Here is a 21,385-nt window from a genome sequence, read left to right on the forward strand (position 1 = left end):
AGAGGCTTAGTGCACTAAATTCTAGAGTGGCTTCTAGCAGCATAAGAATATTTTCCTGGGATGATCTCAAACCCCTATTACAATCCATGAGAAAGGGCATCTGGGTGGCTCAGTTGGTTAAGCGTCTGCCTTTGGCTCAGGTCATGATCCTATAGTCCTGGGATCCAGTCCCTTATCAGGCTCCCTGCTAGGCAAGAAACCTGCTTCTCCCTTTCCCAATTCCCCAGCTTGTGTTCCCTCTCTCACTGTGTCTCTGTCAGATAAATAAATAAAATTAAAACAAGAACAAAAACAAAAACCCTGAGAAAGTTCAACACTGCCAGGAGAATGTACTGTTTTAGTTAACTTCTGATGCTAGGTGCCTGACCACTCTTTCTTTGAGAATTTACTAAAAGGGCTTACAATTGTGAATATATATCTTCTCCAAATCAGAAGTGTCTTCCTTAAGGACCTTAGGGCCATTCCTTTGAAATGTAATCATTGAGAAGGATACCTCTGTCTCCCTATCATTCTGAGAGGAGAGTAAATTTCAGCAAATGCCCATTAGGAAACACAGCTGGCCTAAACACATTTAGAATGACTAAACCTTTGTAATTTTTCACTTCTCTCTAATGAGAGCCCTGGTACTTCCCCCATCTTTATTCTCCTTTTAAAAAGTGCAATCATGTCTGTGCAGACTTTCTTATACTGTTAAATAATTGCTGAATAGAATGTATCCATTGCCTTACTAATGTTTGGATGTATTTCTCTTTTATGTTAACATGCAATAAGAGTTTCTGTTATTTTTTTAATTTAAATTTTACTAGTTAACATACAGTGCAATATGGGGTTCAGGAGTAGAATTCACTAATTCATCACTTACATACAGCACCCTGTGCTCATCCTAACAAGCGCCCTCCTTAATACCCATCACCCGTCTAGCCCATCGGCCACCCATCCCCCATCAACCTTGTTCTGCATCCTTTCCTGCATTTAGAGTTATCAGTGTTTTGGATTTTGGCCATTTTAACAGGTGTGTGGTAGTAGTGTCTCATTGTTGTTTTAATTTGCATTTCTGGCACTGCTCTCTGTGGATATTTCAGCTCATGGATTTCTGCTCCTGTGAATTGTGATACTTTGTATCCATTTGTCAGTCTCTTCAGTTTTAGGGATACTGACCTTACTTTTCTTATTAATCAAGAAGAATTGTTCATTTTTTTCAGTTTATTTGGGGTTTTACTTGTTGTTAGTACAGAGAGGTGACTTCCAGGCTTCTTAACATGCTGGCCAAGCAACCAGAAATCCTGTTTGTTTGTTTGTTTTTCCTTGAGCTATTTATTGAATAATATGCCAGGATAGTGGCTTGGCAAAGACATTTATGAATCAGAAAAACAGATACAGAATACCTGTGATACAAACACATAAATCTAAGGCTATTTTATGAAGGAACTGGAAGATATTCCAGAATTACAACTCATGTTTTTTCAGCCTTAATCTTAAAAATAAGTTTTTATTTAAGATTTTATTCATTCATTCATTCATTCATTCATTTGAGAGAGTGTATGCCTGTGAAGGGGGGGAATTGAAGATGGGGGAGGGAAGGGCTATGAGAGTGAGAGAGAGAGAGGGAGAGAATTTTAAGCAGACTCCCTGTTCAGCAGAGAGCCCAACACAGGGTCAATTTCAGCACCCTGAGATCATGACCTGAGCTAAAATCAAGAATCAGATGCTTCTAACTGAGCCACCCAGGTGTCCCTAAAAATAAGTTTTAATAAATGCTTGAGTTCATCAGGTACAGGTTGGTTTTCTTTGTTTTGTTTTGTTTTGTTTGTTTTGTTTTTTAATACAAGACCATGAAAGAGATGTCCATGGAAGGGAAGATTTTGGAGGAGTCTGAGAAAGCAACATCTTAATAGTACTATAAATATTTGGATACATTAAAATCATGGAGTCAGTTCTCAAGAAAATTTCAAGGAGGTGAGCTCAGGAGGGTCAAATTATGTGTGGGACACTTTGTGTTTTTTTTGTTTTTTTCTTTAAAAAAAGAAGATTTTATTTATTTGAAAGAGAGAATGAGAATGAGTGGGAGAGAGAGGAAAGACACTCTGAAGCAGACTTGGCAGTGAACCCAGAGCAAGACTCGGATCTCAATCCCAGGACAATGACCTCATGACCTGAGCTGAAACCAAGAGTCAGACAGATGCTCAGCCATCTGAACTACCCATGTGCTGCTGTGTAGAACACTTTGTAAGAATTGGTGATAATCAACTTGTGTAACTATAATGTAACATTGCAGTGTACCACATAGGGTACATTTATATTGAAGTTTGGGTCCAGGATTTGTAATGTTTTAGATTAACTCAGATTTCTCTGTAGGAATGAGTCTGTCAGTGTGACTAGAGTATGTATTGGTGACTACTATTCTGAAACTGAATCTCTAAAGAATGTTCTGAATTGCATGAATATATAAGCCATTTATTCACTAATTAATTCTTTATTGGTATATTTATGTAAGTATTACTTTAAGGATCATTGCTTTGGCACCCATCCTAAAACTTTTAGGTTAATTTTTAATTACTTTTTATTAATTTCTGCTGTGCTTATTTTGAATGACAGTTTTATATCTGTGTCAAATTAAAAAAGTTTTCCTTGATTCCATATAATAGACATTCATCTGATTCAAAACATGTCCCAATGGGGCACCTGGGTTGCTCAGAGGGTTAAGGCCTCTGCCTTCAGCTCAGGTCATGATCCCAGGGTTCTGGGATTGAGCCCCACATCGGGCTCTCTGCTCAGCGGGGAGCCTGCTTCCTTCTCTCTCTGTGCCTGCCTCTCTTCCTACTTGTGCTCTCTGTCTGTCAAATAAAAAATAAAAATCTGGGCGCCTGGGTGGCTCAATGGTTAAAGCCTCTGCCTTCGGCTCAGGTCATGATCCCCAGGGTCTGGGGATCAAGCCTCACATTGGGCTCTCTGTTCGGCAGGGAGCCTGCCTCCTCCTCCTTTCTCTCTCTCTCTGCCTGCCTCTCTGCCTACTTGTGATCTGTCAAATAAATAAAAATCTTTAAAATAAATAAATAAATAAATAAATAAAAATAAAAATCTTTAAAAAACAACAACAAAAAACTGTCCCAATGATTACACATTCTTTTTTTACATGAAAGGATATTCAAACTTTAAAAAAGTAGAAAAATAAATTATACTCTACACTTTTTTAAAATTATAATTAAAAAACTAAATTTTGGGGTGCCTGGGTGGCTCAGTGGGTTAAGCCTCTGTCTTTGGCTCGGGTCATGATTTCAGGGTCCTGAGATCAAGCCCTGCTTTGGGCTCTCTGCTCGGCTGGGGGCCTGCTTCCCCCTCTCTCTCTACCTGCCTCTCTGCCCACTTGTGACCAATCTCTCTCTCTCTCTCTGTCAAATAAATAAATAAATAAATACAATCTTAAAAAAAAAAAAAAAACTAAATTTCCTCAGGATTTTTTTCTTAGCTTTATCCCTTTTTGCAACTTTTTTATGGTTTATAATCTAAGACTCATTTGTTAGTTATCTCCCTCCTCTGGCCATTCCTTATCCTACTGAATCATACTACAATCTGCAGTATGATTTGATAACCATAATATAGTACATTAAAATAATCCAAATTAGTAATTAAAATAAATTCAATGTCAATAACAAGTTGCTACTTTGGAATTTATACCTGGAAAACAGTTATCTTCCAACTATATTCTATAGGGAGGATTATTAGAAATCTTCTAATATCTTCCTGGGTGGCCCTATTTTCTTTTGGTTCAGTCCATTTGTCCTTTTGTTAATTTAATTTTTCCCTATGGTCTCCATTCCTGGTTTTTTTGCTGTTGAATTTAACACCTACCTCTGTGTGCTATTTTAGTAGGAAGTTAGCAGATGGGGAATTTTCTGACTAGCAGCTCTCTATTTTAAATACAAGTCCTTTATCTCCTTTAAAATACTTTTACTCTTAGAATTCATGATATGGTGAATATCTTCTTACTTCTGATTATTTATTACAGTTTCTATTTTTTCTATATTCTATTCTTCCTTAGTGTCTTTCTTAAAATACTCATATTATTCAAGCTTAGATCTTTTTTATTATTCTCATACTACACATTCCCTCCTTAGATATTTTTTCTATACCAGTGACTTTAATACTATATATTTGCTCTTGACTTTTACATCTCTATAGCCACCTACTAAATTCTCTTTTAAACTGCAGATACCTATATACAACTACTTAATAGACATTTATCAATATCTCAGAAACAAACATGCATATACATATAATTCATTTCCTTGGTAATTATACCATTTTTAAATAATTTTATCATTTAAATATAATAGTTCTTTGGACTGTATTGGAAAAGAGTATATGTGCAAGAATATTTTGTGTGTAAAACAGAATTTATGTTTAGAAGTTCTATGGTATATTTGAAGCATTTGCACATATATAATAAATGTGTAAAGTCACATAATCACTGAAGACTTTTAAAAAATTAATGATTTGTTTTTACAATGTCATTTATTAGGGTAAGGTATTCTATCTAATATATATTTTATCAAATACCTTTATTAAGTAGATCAGATATCTATTTTTAAAACTGATTGATATTTTCACATTGTTTTTCTCCTATGTTTTGTATGTTTAGAAGAATTGCTGTATTCTCAATCTTGGTCAAGCTCAGGCATATTACTTTCTACATGTAAGTTTTTTTTTAGAATTGTTGAAGTGTACTTGCTTAATGCAACTTAAAATTCATTGAATTCAGAATTCGCTTAATAGTGGTTTTTGGCACTATTTCATAAGCATATTTACATTAATATGGAGAGATACATAAATTCCATATTAACAGAAATTGACATTTTAGAAGTTAACTGTTGAAAACATATCTATCTCAACTATGCTAAATCAATATAAGGGCAGTATCTCAGTAAATATGACTAGGCTGATGGTGCAAACAATGTGGGTTGCAGCTTCTGAACCAAGTAAATGAAAGAGCAGAGATTTCATGATATGTGCATGGAAAATTAATGGTTTGTCAGAACAAAATTACTGAAAAATAAAAAAATAATAAGAAATTAAAATGGGCATCAAGAGATGCAAATAGATAAATAAATAACTTTATTTAAGGCAACAAATGCATTCAGAACTCCAGTTATGATGAATTTCTAGTAGTAAATATATTTAGATCTGTTTATCATCATTATTTAATAAAGTATAAGCATCTGTCATATTCAGTATCCTAGAAGAAGACTCTAGAATACAATATACTATCATGAGATATGTTTAATTTAAAATGAGCTGCAAGATGGATGGGTATCTACCTTTTTTTATAACAAGTTCAAGCAAGGGATTTGAATTACTCATTCAAATATCAATCTAGGAAGTGATTCACCTATATAAATTTTAATATAAATGTCTCTTGTCCTAATATAAGATTATTTCTTATCCTGTCATACTTAGGATACATTATGGTGATTACAAATATTTTTTCAGTACAAATAAATACAGTGATAAAGGAAAAGAAAAATGAAACACAGTAACAAAAACCTAATTTTATCAGAGTTTTCATTCAAAATTTGTACCACTATTGATAAAATTGATATTCAGTGATCATTATTCATTAAGTCAATCTTCTCCAAACAATATCCAGATGATTAGTATTGTGTGTTTCTAACTAAGAAACTGTATTCATGTTTGGAAAACAAGTTAATAAATTAAAGGATTTTTTATGTAAGTTAAGAATTTTTTAAAAATTTTTTTAGGAGGAACCTACATTTTATTTTACAAATACAACTTTTCCTGACACCCCCAACATTACTTATTGTGATTAACATCATCACAATATGAGCAGTAGCAAATATTTTTAAATCACTTTGATTCGTTTTTAAAAGTATAAATACTTATTAATATTAATACTTATTAATTATTGAAATGAAGTGAAGTTCATCATTAGTTGATGAAATGATATTCATCATTACTTGATTAAATGAATTTCATCACAATAAATTATAGTATTAAGAATTTACGTACAATTAGTTTGACCAATCTTAGGTATGCAATTTGATGATATTGACAAATGTATACAGTCATAGAACTATTCCCACATTAATAATATAGATATAGAACATTTCCATCAGTGCCCAGATTTATAATTTGGTAGTATCCTTCCCTGTGCCTGAACTCTGGGAAACAGATCTATTTTTTTCTGCCTTTAATCTATGAAGTTTATCTTCCTATGGGTAATGATATATCTGCTTAGTTGAATTTCACTATTTTATCTTATTTTTTAATTTCCTGTTTCTTTATTTCTTTCCTTTATTTGAAAATAGTTGACACACAATGCTACATTAGTTTCAGGTGTACAACATAATAATTCAAAAAAGCTGTGCTCACTTCAAGTGTAATTACCATCTGTCATAGTTGCCAGAGTGTGTGCGGATGGGAATGGATGGGAAAAATGAGTGAAGGAGAGTGGGAGATACAGGCTTCTAGTTCTGGAATGAATATTTTATTATTATTTTTAAATTTTGACATTTCTACACATCATCCTGTGTCTACAAAGCTTAGGTGTCAGTCACTGGTCAAAGGCTGTGATTAAACCCCTCTGGCCAGTAAAATTTCCACCTTATTCCAATTAGATAGGTTTTGCATTCAAATTTCAGGCAGTTTTTGATTCTGCTATGAATTTTATATTTCACTGAATCCTCTCAAGCCTTCCCTGTTCATTCATATAGCTTCTAAGTGAGTGAGAAATGTGTGAAGAATGTTGTCCATTTCATGCCTTTCCTGTTGCTACATGAAACCTTCCTATCCCCTGTGATTGTGTGAGAGCATGGGTCCTATCCAGTAGTTTCTTCTGTATGTGTATGTAGCTTTTTAATCAATCAAAGATAGATAGTTACCAACCACTTTCAACAACTTTTTCTTTTCTAGTATCCTGTTATATATCTGGCTAGTTTTCTGTTTTACCACTGCTCTACCAAGACCACAATCTCAGGTTAAGTGAGCTACTACAGACTCCTGTTCCTATTCCAAGTGTTTTGTCCCTTGTCCAAATCAAGCCGGCTCCCTCAAGCAGCTTTCTTTCTGTTTTTATGGGCAGATTCGCCTTAGTATATTGACTTGCATAATGACCAAGCTGGCTTGGCGACATAAGAGTATTACTAGACAGGAACAGCATAGATTCCCTCTAGTCATACTACAAATTCGGTAGTTTTTCAGGAATAACCATTTTGTAATCTGTTCTTTGCATTTTTAAAGTCCCCACTTTTAAAGCAATAATTGCCCAATTGAGAGAAGCATCTATGTTTGTATTAGAAAATAAGGAAGCTCTATTTGCAGTGTTTTGAGAAGGAATGATTTTTAATTTGAATTCTATATTTTGCCACAGTACACAAAAGAATAGGCAAAATTAAGTAATCATAGATACTCTGTTAAAATATGATCATTGAATATATTTCAGCATAAGGAATATTTCTTCCAAGATACAGAAGGATATGGCCAATTGAGTGATGATGGAAAGGAAATACTAGAACTCATTTTGTCTAAATTGGGCAAATAAATGATATTAACACAAATTTTAATAATAGTTTCTGTTTTTTTCACCTAACATGTTTTCATGGTGCTGGTCTGGTGAGGAAGAGGAGGTTGAAAGTAGTATGCATTTTATTTCTTATTCTTATAGAATATCAAGATCCAGATTAACTAGAAATAACTGTTAAAACAAAAATAACACTAAACATAAATACTAAACATAAATACTAAACATAAATAAACAGTAAAATTTAAATAATTATAAATGTGTGTTAGAATAGAACACAATACCAGTTCTTCCCAAATTGGTCTATTGGTAAAACAGAAACACAATAAAGATACCAGAAAATTATCATGTGGATATAACAAAGTGAGTCTAAACTTTATATGGAAAGGCAAAGGATTCAGAACAGCCAGCACAATACTGGAGAGAACAAAGTTGGAGGAATGATGTTTTCCAACTTTAAGACTTACTGTTCAGGAACACCTGGGTGGCTCAGTTGGTTAAGTGGCCAACTCTTGGTTTGGGCTCAGGTGATGATGCCAGGTTCTGGGATCAAGCCCTATGTCAGGCTCTGTGCTCATTGGGGAGCTGCTTGAGGATTCTCTTTCCCTCTTCCTCTGCTCCTCCCCACACTCTCAAAAAAAAAAAAAAAAATTGCTTAATCTTAAAAAAAAAAAAAAAAAGACTGTTCAGCTTGAGAAATCAAGACAGTGTAGGATCAGTGAAATAAAAGACAAATCATTGGAAAATAATAGAGAACCCAGAAATAGACCCACACAGATATATTTAAGCTGATTTTTGACAAAAGAGCAAAGAGAATACAATGGAAGAAAGACAGTCTTTCAACAAAAAATGATGGGACAACTCAGTATCCATGGACAAAAATTAAGTCTGGACATAGCCTTTATGTTTTATTGAAATTAAATAAATCCTAGATCTAAATGAAAAATACAAGACTATAAGTAGAATATAGGAGAAAATCTAGATGAGGTAAGTATAGTAATGACTTTTTAGATATAGCACCAAAGGCACAATCCATGAAAGAAATAACTGATAAGCTGGACTTCATTAAAATTAAAAATTTCTTTTCTGCAGAAGCCAGATAGTAGCTATGCTTGTGGTAAAGCATAATGTAACACACAGAGTGGTCAAATTATTATGCTATGTACCTGAAACTAATGTAACATTGTGTATCAACTATACACAAATTTTAAAAAGTAATGAATATGTGGAAAATATTAAAATTTTTCATCCTAAAAGAAGACAATGTAAAAAGACTAGAATGATCCACATAAGTTGATATATAGATGCAAAATAATCAGTATGGGAAGTGGCAATTTTAAGGTAGTGAAGTCTTTTAATTTATTCATTTTAATGGATTATTTATTTATTGACATACCTGTAAAAGTCCCAAGTTACAGATAATTAAATTTAGGAATCCTAGTGGTCAGGTCAGTTACATTTTTTTTCAGTAAGTGTATAATACATGTAGCAGACACATAAAATAAAGCAATATTTTCTTTACTCCAGAAAATTCTCTCTTATTCTTTTTCACTTAATCCCTATACCTGATTTAGGTAAACATTTTTGACTTCTAACACTGTGAATTAGTTTTGTACCTCATATAAAGTTCCATGCAGTGATATTTTTTGGATCTGGTGTCTATCATTAGTACTTGTTTATATTTTTCACTTATCTGTGGAAATCACCCATCTATTCACACATATATTTTTAATCTTTCCTTTTGGATTATTTAATATGTTTATGCTAATGTTAAAGCTTTTGCTCAATTGTTCCAATAATTTGGCCACCTTTGTCTATTTCTGTTGACTCTTTTTTTTCCCCCTTCTTTGAGTGTAACATTTTCCTGCTTTTTCAAATTTCTTACTGCTTTTGAACATATGCCAGATAGCACATGTAAAAGAACAATCTAGAATTCATTAAATTTATTTGTTTCCAGAAAGGGGCACATACCTATATATATCAAGATGTTTATATAGGAAAGGAACCTGGTGAGCCAATCATGTCTGTAGTGAATTTGGGTTTTATTGGAGCTTTATATTCAGTTCATGTTGCATTCAACTCAGCATTAAAAATTGTAAGAGGGTCATCATTTCCCTTTAAGCAAGGATATAAGTTTTTGCAGTGACTTTCTACAAAACTCTTCGTACTTTATATCCAAGTTTCTGTATACTACATTCAAACTGCTGTGAAGTCTGGAATATATCTCTCTGGTTTATGGGATGACAACTAGACTTCAAGTTCTTAGGGAACTCTTATTACATAGAGACACACCTTGAACTTAGTCATCTTTGGTTGATGTCTCTTTGTCTTACTACCTTGTTTCCCAAACCCACTTGTATTTGTCCTAGATAGTGCCCCTTATAAAATCCCAAGGTATGAAATACCTTGGAAAGCTGTCTCTCCTTTCTCTTCTCTCATCCTCGTCCTTCAGATTAGATGGGGCTCCATGTGCGTCAGAGACAATCTTGCTCAGTTTTCTTGCCCAATCTCAATCAATACTTTACATAGGTACAGTTTATATTCAGTAAAGTACTGTTCACCTTACAGGGGAATCTCTCTTACCTATCTATCTTGAAGCTTCCAGCCTACACAGTTTACGTCAGATATTCTGAAAGAATCAGTGTGTTCTGAAAGGTGGGTGCTGGTTCACCATATAATTATGAATCATTGAGTTAACTTTCTAGCCCTCCCATCATGGATGGAAGTTGGGTTGATTTCTCCTTAGCATTATTTATGCTGTATTCACTTCTCTTACTGCTGAAAAGAACCATAGATTGCTCTATGATGGAAAGGTATGGTATTATTCAAAGCTTAATTCATTTAGTTATTTTGTTTTTTTAAATTTATTTTTCAGTTCTTATTATCATGGTTATATTTAGATACTGAGATTTTATAATCTATTTGACTTTTTATTAGTAAGTGAAATGATGGACATCAGTGAAGTTATGTTCTAATTAAAATAGGAAAACCATGGTGTCATCTTTTAATTACCCTTTAGGTTAAACTTAATTTTGAAGTAGAATAAGAAAGGGCACTCCTTCTGAATTACAGAGGATAGAAGAAAAATTCACTGCCATCTGTTTAATGGTACTAGCCATGATGACTCCCTAATGTATATCAAGTGTAATAAAATAAAGTTAAGCTGGCTAATGCACAGATGATTTCTCTTTAGATGAGTGATTTCCAATTCAGTAATGTGTAAAATCAACTTTCCTCATAATGAGCCTATGAAATACCCATTAAATTTATTCCATACAGCAAGTACTAGGCAAGCAGATCAAAAGAAAACCTTACACACAAAGATTTAAGAAAGAAAACAAATATTTCCAGCACATATAATATAATATTTAGTTTATTGTATTTTTGACCTTCAGAATGCTGAAATATTTTGAAAGACTTTTTTGTTGTTTAATAATAATTAATTGAATATTTTTAAGTGACTTGAAATTTTTTTCCATTTGTGTTATGTTTATTATTTAGGTTTTGTTGTGGTTAGCCAGATAGTGCTGTGGACAGGAGAAAAACTGTAATCCTAAAAAGGAGGAAAATGAAGCTTTTGATACTGTTTCAAATCCTTCTCTACTCAGATGATTTATAAGGGATTGGTGAACCTACAAAAAACACATTTTGAGTGCTCAACTCATGGTTGTTACTGTTTGTTGCATTATTCCTAAAATAGGTCTGTGTGTCTTTATCTTAGTAGGTAAGCTTTCACTTAGTGACTATTTGATGACATTACCAATGCTTACTTGATTTACTGTTTGAATCAATACTTTGTTTTATGTTGCATTATTATTAATGTATGTAAAATACTATATAGCATATATAGCTATATATACTATATATGAAATCTGTATATATGTATGTACATGTATGTAGCTACACAGAGTATATATTATATCTAGCCATATATGCTATATTCACATGGGTAATTTAAATTATTTTTGAAAACCTTACCAATAAATGTTTTATTTTTTTAAAGATTTTATTTATTTATTTGACATACGGAGATCACAAGTAGGCAGAGACAGGAAGATAGGGAAGGAGAAGCAGGCTCCCTGCTGAGCAGAGAGCCCAATGCAGGGCTCAATCCCAGGACCCTGGGATCATGACCTGAGCCGAAGGCAGAGGCTTTGATCCACTAAGCCAGCCAGGCACCCCACCAATAAATATTTTAAATATATCCTAAATGTCTTCTATAAATAAACCCAAATTTTGTATTCTTTGTTGTGTCCAAATCATTATTCTTCAAGAACTATAAATTCCTGGGGTGTCTGTTGTGGCTCAGTTAACTGTAGGAATTGATTTTGTGTCAGGTCATAATCGGGGCTCTGAGATTGAGCCCCACTCACTGGGGAGCCTGCTTGAGATTCTTTCCCTCTGCTCCTTCCCTCACCCAACTCTCTCTCTTTATCTTTGTGTCAAATAAATAAATAAATCTTAAAAAAAATAAAGAGGGGATGCCTGGGTGTCTCAGTTGGTTAAGGTTCTGTCTCTTGCTTTTGGTTCAGGTCGTGATTTCAGCGTTCTGAGATTAAGCCCCATGTAGGGCCCTGTGTTCAGTGGGGAGTCTGCTTCTCACTCTCTCTCCTTCTCCCTGTGCCCCTCCTTCTGCTGTGTGCACTCTCCCTCTCCTTAAAATAAATAAATTAATCTTTTTTAAAAGAAATACATATTCTTATTAAATGACTAAAATCCAGAGCAAAGAATTTACAAAACTATATATATTTAAACTTTAGTGAACAAGTACTATATTTTATATAAATATACAATACATATAAACAGTATTATTTGTAGCCATATATAAAGTTCATTGAATAAGCATTTTCACATTAAATGATATTCTGGAGTCCTTCTAGAGATTGGATAGGAAATTGAACTTGATACAGCAACATAAATGATGAAAAACTTTTCCAGGACATCTAATCAAATCATTTTCATATGATCATGATGAAAATCCACAAAAATTGTACATGATCCTATCTAAGGATAGGATCCTATCTAAGGATCATGTGGTAAAAATGGAGATTTATAGAATACAGTGTGGCTTGGCCCCACATATCATTATAAAGTGAAGTTCCTGAGGGGTTCTGATTCTAGTGAAATCAGAAGAGTTCGTTTTTAAGTAAAAACTTCTGTGCTACAAATATTATGCTCCCTGGATGTTTGTATATATTTTTATTCTCATCAGATTCTAGCTGTTGTTGGTGTCCAAGTAAATTTCTAAACCAATTTAAAGAGTATTATGTTGAACATTTCTAAAATTTTGTAATAGTAATAATGAGATATTAATAATGATAATATAATTTTCCAGTAAGCATCTCTTTGGACTCTTCAAAATATCTGTTCCTGTATTGCTGTGGGTTAATCAAGTCAGAATTTATATATTACATTCAAGTATTTTGTTGTTTACATGTTGTTTCTACTTTTTTTTTTTTTAATCCACCACATAGGCTGGCTGATCTAAGTAAAAGAAAAGATAAATTTTTATGAAAGTTATAAGATTTAGTTGAATTTTATAAAACTCCTGTTTGGAATATTACCCAAATGATTTTATATGAACTTGGAAATTAGACAATTAAGAAAAACAGTATTTTTGAGTGCTTGCTAGTATGACAATTATCTCATTGCAAAGAAGAATTTTACAAAAAAGTAGCAATACATTTTTCATACCAATACTTTTCAGTTTGTGAAAAGTACAAAATGATTTGCAAATATTTTAGAATTATCCCATAAAAGTGGTTAACATTTTTGTGTGGTGGGGTGTCTATATGTGTGTGTGTGTATATATAAAACACATATCATCTATATAAGACATTATATATTATGTTATATATAATGTGATACAATATATAATAATGTAAGTATACATAGTGTATAATACGTAAGTTGCATATAAATATGTTTACATGTATGTACACACACATACACATAAACCCTGGCTCTCCAAATAAATTAAGGACCATATAAAATAAACATATCAAAATAAGCAATTTTAGTAGTTATACAAAAACTACAGTATTCTTGAACTAGAAATATTTCCTTACTGTGACATGAGATTTTAATGAAATTGCTATGGAATGGGTCCAATTCTGAAGTTACCACTCACAAAACAAGCAAAAAAGGTTTTCCAAACCCCTTTTTTCATCTTAATTTATGCCATCTTTAATTTGAATCTATGATAAGTAGAGTTATTTATAACTAGATCACTAGGGAAGAGATAAGTATCCTGTTGGATTCCAGAAGCATGTATGTGGCTAGGCAGCAACTTTAAATGAGAATAGCTAATTTGATGGAAAACTTCTAAACTCATCCATGAAGCCAGCATTACCTTGATTCCATAACCAAACAAAAACCCCACTAAAAAAGAAAGCTACAGGAAATATCCCTGATGAACATGGATGCAGAAATTCTTGATAAAATACTAGCAAATCAAATCCAACAGTACATTAAAAGAAGCATTCACCATGATCAAGTGGGATCTATTCCTGAGCTGCAGGGGTGGTTCAATATTCACAAATCAGCCAACATGATGCACCATTTTAATAAAATAAAAGATAAGAACTATATGATACTGTCAATAGATCCAGAAAAAGCATTTGATCTCCATATTATATAACTTAGAAATTTTGACAAATTATTTCAAAATTATGAAAAGATAAAGAGAGAGCCAATTCAGGTAAGATTCCATGTTCTAGAAAGCTTTGTACAAATCAGGATACATATAAAATCATGTATCATTTTTGTCTTTAATAGATTTTAATTTATATTCTACAATTATTTTCTTCAACATCACACTTCATCCTTTCCAATAAATAGATTATAATAGTAGTTATGAAAATCCATGTAGTGTGAGAAAAAGAAATACATTTGAGCAAAAAAGTCAGTTAATGCTCACAATGAAAAGAAAATAAATTATTTAGTCTATTACTGGAAATATGTAATGTGATACATTAATTTCATATTGCATTCTATGTATTTTCTAACATGGGAAAACAATTTGATTAATGTTGAGATAGTAATCTGAAAACAAAATTAACTGAAATTGATTCTCAAAATTGTCATACTGAAAAAGATTGACTACAATCCCTAATTTTACCCTGATGTCAGCAAGATATTATTTTAAAAAATTTTACCATTTGTAACCCCAAAATGATACCTGAAGAGATTTCATCATGGGGAAGGATGAGGTTAGTTGCTGTTTTTTTGTCTGTTTTTTTGGTCTGTTTTTTGTTTTTTAAATTACCTAATAGAGAAAATTGATTTTGAATGTTTATATATACTTTCAGTGACAAAATACATTTCCTAAAGATGAAAACTTAACATAATTTCAAAATTTGTCTTATTGAAACTAAATGAGAAAAATAGAAGCGAATAAAATTCTTAGTTCATAATAAAATAATGAAAACCACATTGTGCTGAAATGACAAGAAAAATTTCTTTCTGTTCTGTCTCATGGAAATTTTTAAAATTGCTTCATTAGCTAAACATTTAAAAACAATTTAAATAGCTTAGAGTCAATTTGTAGTAAAATATTAAAATAGCAAGAAATTCTGAACAATATGCTGACCTACTATGCTGACAAAAATAAATAAAATATTCTGTGACCTTGGCAAATCATTTTTTCTCAATTAGGTTCATACATCCTCAATTAGGTTCATACAGTCCTACATTCATCTGTAACAAAATATGAGCCAAGAGGTTTGGTCACACTCTGTAATTAGTGGCTTTTAGAAATCGATGGTGACTTCACAGTTATAACTTAGTCAAGCATGTGGTAATTACCTGCAAGAACACATGCTAATTTAACTTAGAAAATTCAAACTTTTGATGAATTAATCCTGTTTAAAAGTGTGTGTACGTGTGTGTGCACGTTTTATTTTCTTTTTAACATGGCCTATTAGAAAATATTTCCCCATTGTTCATATGAATAATTAACAAAAAAGGTAGTATTCAGTCAAAATAGATTACTTACAGATAATGGTAACTCATCAGTTGTGATTAACAGTAAGAGGCAATTTTCCTATAGTTTTCGAAAATCCTCTTGTCCTACCTTAATTGGTTCTTTTGACTGAACATTATGTCATATAAGTGAAATTAGAGTAAATATAAGGAACTTCACGTTGAAAGAGTAAATGTATACATTTATAAATAAATACATTTGGTGAAGCCAAACTTTGTTTTCTGAGAAATAAGAGATTCATACTAAAGAAGGTCTAAATCCAGAGTTTTCTGCTTTTCTTTTTTTCTATTAGAATAAAAATATAATCTTCCTTAATGTCAAATCAGAGTAAAGTTATTTTTAATAATTTCTGAGAGAAAATGGTAAGAACACATAAATCACTTTTTTTGTTTGTTTGAGGGAAAACTCTTGTGTAATTGAGCTGTGAGCTGAATTAGTTTTTGTTTGTTCAATTTTACATAGAACACCATTTTTACTAAAGTGAATGATAATGCATGCTTATTCATATTTGGATTTTGGCATGTATTTTCTAGAAAATGACTGAAGTGCATCATTTGCAGGAATATAATCGGCACTATTTGTTGCCAGTAATAAAATTTGAGCGTTAAAGTGAAAATTAAAATTTTGGAAAACATAAATGGCACTGAGTACTTGGAAGCTTACCAATTCTTAAATTGCTTTAAAATGAGATTATCATTGATTTTAACAAATATGATTATTTATATTGAATAACAATTATGTCAGTGTATGAAAGCTTTGTATAACTCAGTGAAGTGATATTTTCCAAATGACCAATGCATGATGCTGGATAATAACATAGGTTAAAGATCCATTCACAGTGCAAGATATACTGATAAGTTACAATTTAATAGACTCTAAAATTAATATGGTTTCATATCCTATACAACAATAACCTTTAATAACTGGCCAGTTGTCAAATTTTGTGTATTATTTAAGGTATTCACATTATATGGAAAGGCTGCTAACATATTCTACTTTTTTCCAACTACTTAGTTCTTTTTTAGCCCGGCATTACTGAGGTATGATGAACAAAATTATGTATATTTAATCTGTACAACCTGGTATGTGTGTGTGTGTGTGTGTGTGTGTCTGTGCATGTGCAGTGAACTGGCTAGTAAGACCCTTAGTCTTTGATTTTGATCTGGAAATCTCACTCATGGAAATTTACTTCAAAGTTACAAAAATAGAAGTATGCAAGTCTATTTATTGTGCCATCATTTGTAATATAATGATGTAATTGTAATATATGTGTAAATATAATGTATTTTGAGATCAATGAATAAATATGTTATTGTAGTTAGGATCTTAGATTTTGGCATGGGAGAAATAAAAAAGATATATAAGTTTAAGGAGGAAAATCCTGTAGAATTAAATTGGAATTGGAAGTGTCATTGTAAATTCATGAAAATTTATCTTTAGTAGTAGATTTTTTGCTCTTTTTTTCTTTTATTACCAGAAAACTAACCTTGTCTTGAGGGGTACATCTATCTTGAATGCTGGTATAATTTCCCATAAAATAACAAAGTCTTATTTGTGAATTAGTTGATCTTAAGACTGGAGTTGAAAATATCCAAGATAAGCCTTGGAATATTCTGTAATTAGAAAACTAAGGGTGCTATTAAAAACTATTATGTACTTAACAAGTTGATTTAGTATGTAAAATCCATGAGGGCATAATTTATTTTTAAAAAGAAACAAACACCCCATTTTCATATCTAGATGGTGGTAAGCATCCAAATCAATATTTTCAAAATGGGCTACAAAGAAAAAGAATCCAGTATCTATCTTTAAATTCATCTAGGAATTTCATCAACCTATTAATAAGGAAAAGTATCTGTTAAAGTAGAACCTAGCTAATAGATAAAGAATAACAGAATAAACCATTGGTATTTTTTCCATTATCAATGAAATGATAAATCTAAGTAATGGTTATCAGTAATTGCTAATATCTCAAACATAAAATACTAGTAGGTGCATCCTACTAGGACATACACCTAGGACAGTATCTTCACACTGAGTTACAGTAAGTCTGGATCTTGTTGAAAAGATTATCTTTTCTCCATTGAATTACCTTTTTTGCTCTGCCAAAGATCAATTGACCATATTTGTGTGGGTCTATTTATAGGCTTTCTGTTCTGGTCCACTGATCTAGATGGCTCTTTTTTCACTATCAAGCTGTCTTGATTTCTGTAACTATATAATACATTTTGAAATGTGAGTCCTCCAACTTTATTCTTCTTCACTGTTGTGTTGGCTATTCTAGATCTTTTACATTTCCAGAATAATTTTAGATTTAGGTTTTCAGGATCTATTAATACATTTTGTGGGATTTTGAATAGGATTTCATAGAATTTTAGGGAGCATGTTGGGGAAACCGACCTCTTAATATTGCATCTTTAAATTTATGAACATGGGGTATCTCTTTTTTACTTAGATCTTTGATCTCTTTAGAGTTTTGTAATAATCTACGTATAGAGTTTATATATAATCTATGTTAGTACCTAAATATTTAATTTTGGGGAAGCCATTTGTATTGTATTTCATGTTTCAGTATTTATAAGCTCATTTTTAGCCTATAGAATGTAATTGATTTGTATGTGTTTATCTTGTGTTCTGTGACCTTCCTAAACTAACTTATTAGTTGTAGAATTTTATTTTATTTATTGTTAGACTCCTTAGGATTTCCAAAATAGAAAAACATGTTATATGATAATAGGAACAGTTTTATTTTTTTTTCCTTTTGGATATATATTCATTTTATTCCCTTTTCTTGCTTCATTTTACTGGCTAGACCTACAACCAATTTACTGAAAAAACCTGGTGAGAGCAGAATGGACTCACCATTTTTTATAATAAAAATATGTGTGTGTGTGTGTATATATATACACACACATATACATATATATATTCAAAAGGAAAACATAAAACAGTTCCTATTATATATGTGTTTATGGATTTATTGTAATTATATATTTTTGTACATTTTGTTAAGGATTTTTTTTATCCGTATTCATGAAGAATATTGTGCTATAATTTTTACTTACTGTTTTATTCTGGTTCTAGTTTCAGACTAATACCAGCTCTATAAACTGAATTGAAACTCTTCCCTCTTCTTCTGTTTGATGGCATATTAAATGATATTAAATATGTTTTGTGCATTTTTATGATAATTTACACCTTATTACACTTTAAAAATGATATTAATATTTTATAGCGATAATATAAAAGTGTAATTTCTTGGACTTCCCTCAAAATAATTCAGACTTAGGAAAAGATGAGCAAGCACATGATTTTCTATAGTTGAAAAACATTTAATTTGGGTAATGAGCCTGTCTCTTGTTCATTATGCCTGTCTCTTTACTTTTTAACACATTTAATTTTTTAATACAATGTTGTATTAAACTCCACATATCATTACCTTATAGCTAGTTTATAATTACTGCTCTGGATTTTATCACATTACTAAATGCTAACTGACAATTGTTGTATTTTTTGTTTTGAAATACAAGTCATTTCTAAAATAATTTTTCACTTTAGTCCCTTTTTTGAAATTCTTTTCTAAATGTATTCAACAGAGTTATGGGGGGGAAAAGCCATATGGCATCTGTCATGTGTGTTGTATTTTTCTAAAAGGCCATTCAGTTTCTTCTCATCTGCTGTCACCCTCTTTGAACAGGAATAAACATGACAGATTCATGGTTGGAGGACACAGGAAAAACAACTTGTCATTCATTCTCAAGATTAGATTTGTGTCTCAGTAAACAGGAGAAACTGATTGCGAAGATCGTTTTGTTAATATTATTATTAAATGTTATTTGTTAATATTTTGCATTTTTAGTTATATTATCAGTTTTTAATTAGAAATATTCAAGTCATCTTTATGTGATTGGAAATTTTTATTTAAATTGTATTGAAATATATTTAATTTATTGTTTCTCTTTTTCTAAATACCTCAAACCCATAGGCTGGTTTAAGGAATACAAACTGAAGAAAGAATAAATAAAGAAAGTTGGGTTATAGTCCTAACTAAGTCAAATAAAAATTCTGTTTCTGCAGAAAGACTTAAACTAATTTTTCTCCATTTCTTTACTTCACTCTATTCACGTATCCCATTGTAATTACTTTAAACAAGAAGAAATGTTAACAAAAGGATATAAAATAAGGGGATTGTTGAAACCAATTAGAATAGGAAACAGGTGAATAAGTGTCAATTTGCCATTATTTTTGGAATTTGAAGCTACTCTGATTTACCACCTAAACATAATTTATATATTATTTCCTCTCAAAGTAACCATACAAAATTGAAAGATTCCAAGTTAGAAGTCCGTGATGTTGTAAAACAGCCATAAACTACAAAACAATGAATAACCTATCTTTCAGAGGAAAAAAAAAAGTGAAATTAAATTGTTAGGGATGAGTCAGGTTACTTCTTCTTCCTCTTATGATATATTACAGCATGCATCTAATAGTCACCATTTATTTTGTGGAATACATAAAATAGAAAACTGCAAATGGAATATAAAATGGAAAGCACGCTGGTGACTTTCATTTAATAGGCTTGCCAATATTCCTTGGAAAGAAAATTCCTAAAAAATCTGTTTGGTTTTAACTTTCTGGTAAGTGATTTCTAGAACCAAATGTTTCTCCAACTATATAAAACAATAATTATTACAATATATTTTTGATAATTATCTTGTATACATTTCTAGGAAAATACTAATATGATTTTAATGAGGGAATATGACCAAGAAGATATATATTTAATTTCATAAAATTATATAACATTAATATTATAGGTTTAAAACATAATACTATTCTCTGTAATCTCCATTATTACCATAATAATCCCCCAAATGTCTTATAACACCAAATACCTTGTAAGTAATTAAATATATTTGTGAGAATATGAATAATATTCAGTTATACATACTACTTTTAAATTATTTTAAGTCCCATAAATTATTTTTTTAAAGAATTTATTTATTTATTTGACAGATCACAAGTAGGCAGAGAGGCAGGCAGAGAGAGGAGGAAGCAGGCCCCCCACTGAGCAGAGAGCCCAATGCGGGGCTTGATCCCAGGACCCTGGGACCATGACCCGAGCCGAAAGCAGAGGCTTTAACCCACTGAGCCACCCAGGCGCCCCAAATAAATCATTTTTGAAACAAGATGGTGTGTGTGTGCGTGTGTGCATGTGCTTGTATATGAAAGACAGTATGTATTTTCTTGGGTTTTTGTGCGTGCTATTACCTCTTGACTATATTTTTGTGAAAGTTTACTGACTACTCTAATTTATCCTGACAATATAGAAACCAAAGTAACTTTTCCAAAATGTAAGTCATATACTTCACAGCTTTGGTGCTTTTCTATTTCAATTAAAATAAAATCCAAACGAATGGATTTATTAATTTGGTTTATAATGGCTGACATATTCTTGCATAACCCAATACTCTTTTATCTGGTAAGAAAACAAAATGGACCAGCTAACTTTGAAAATCAGTTTGGCAGTTTCTTAGAAAGCTAAACATACAACTGCAATTTGACACAATTCCATGACTATTAGGAATCTTCTACCCATGAGAAATGGAAATATATGTTTATCCAAAGATGATGACAGAGTTGTTTGTATCATATTTATTCTTAATCACAAGAAACTGGGGAAAACACAGATGTCCTTCCACCAATTAATAAACAATTGTAGTACAACTTCACAGTAGAATACTAACTTGTAGCACCAAAATAACAAACTATTGATTTACACAAAAACACGGAAAAACGTTAAAAACAGTTTGCTTGAAAGAACCCAGACCTCAAACATACAACACTATGTATTGTATGACTTTAAT

This window comes from Mustela nivalis, assembly GCF_964662115.1.
Source record: "Mustela nivalis genome assembly, chromosome: 6".
In the NCBI taxonomy this organism is placed as follows: domain Eukaryota; kingdom Metazoa; phylum Chordata; class Mammalia; order Carnivora; family Mustelidae; genus Mustela; species Mustela nivalis.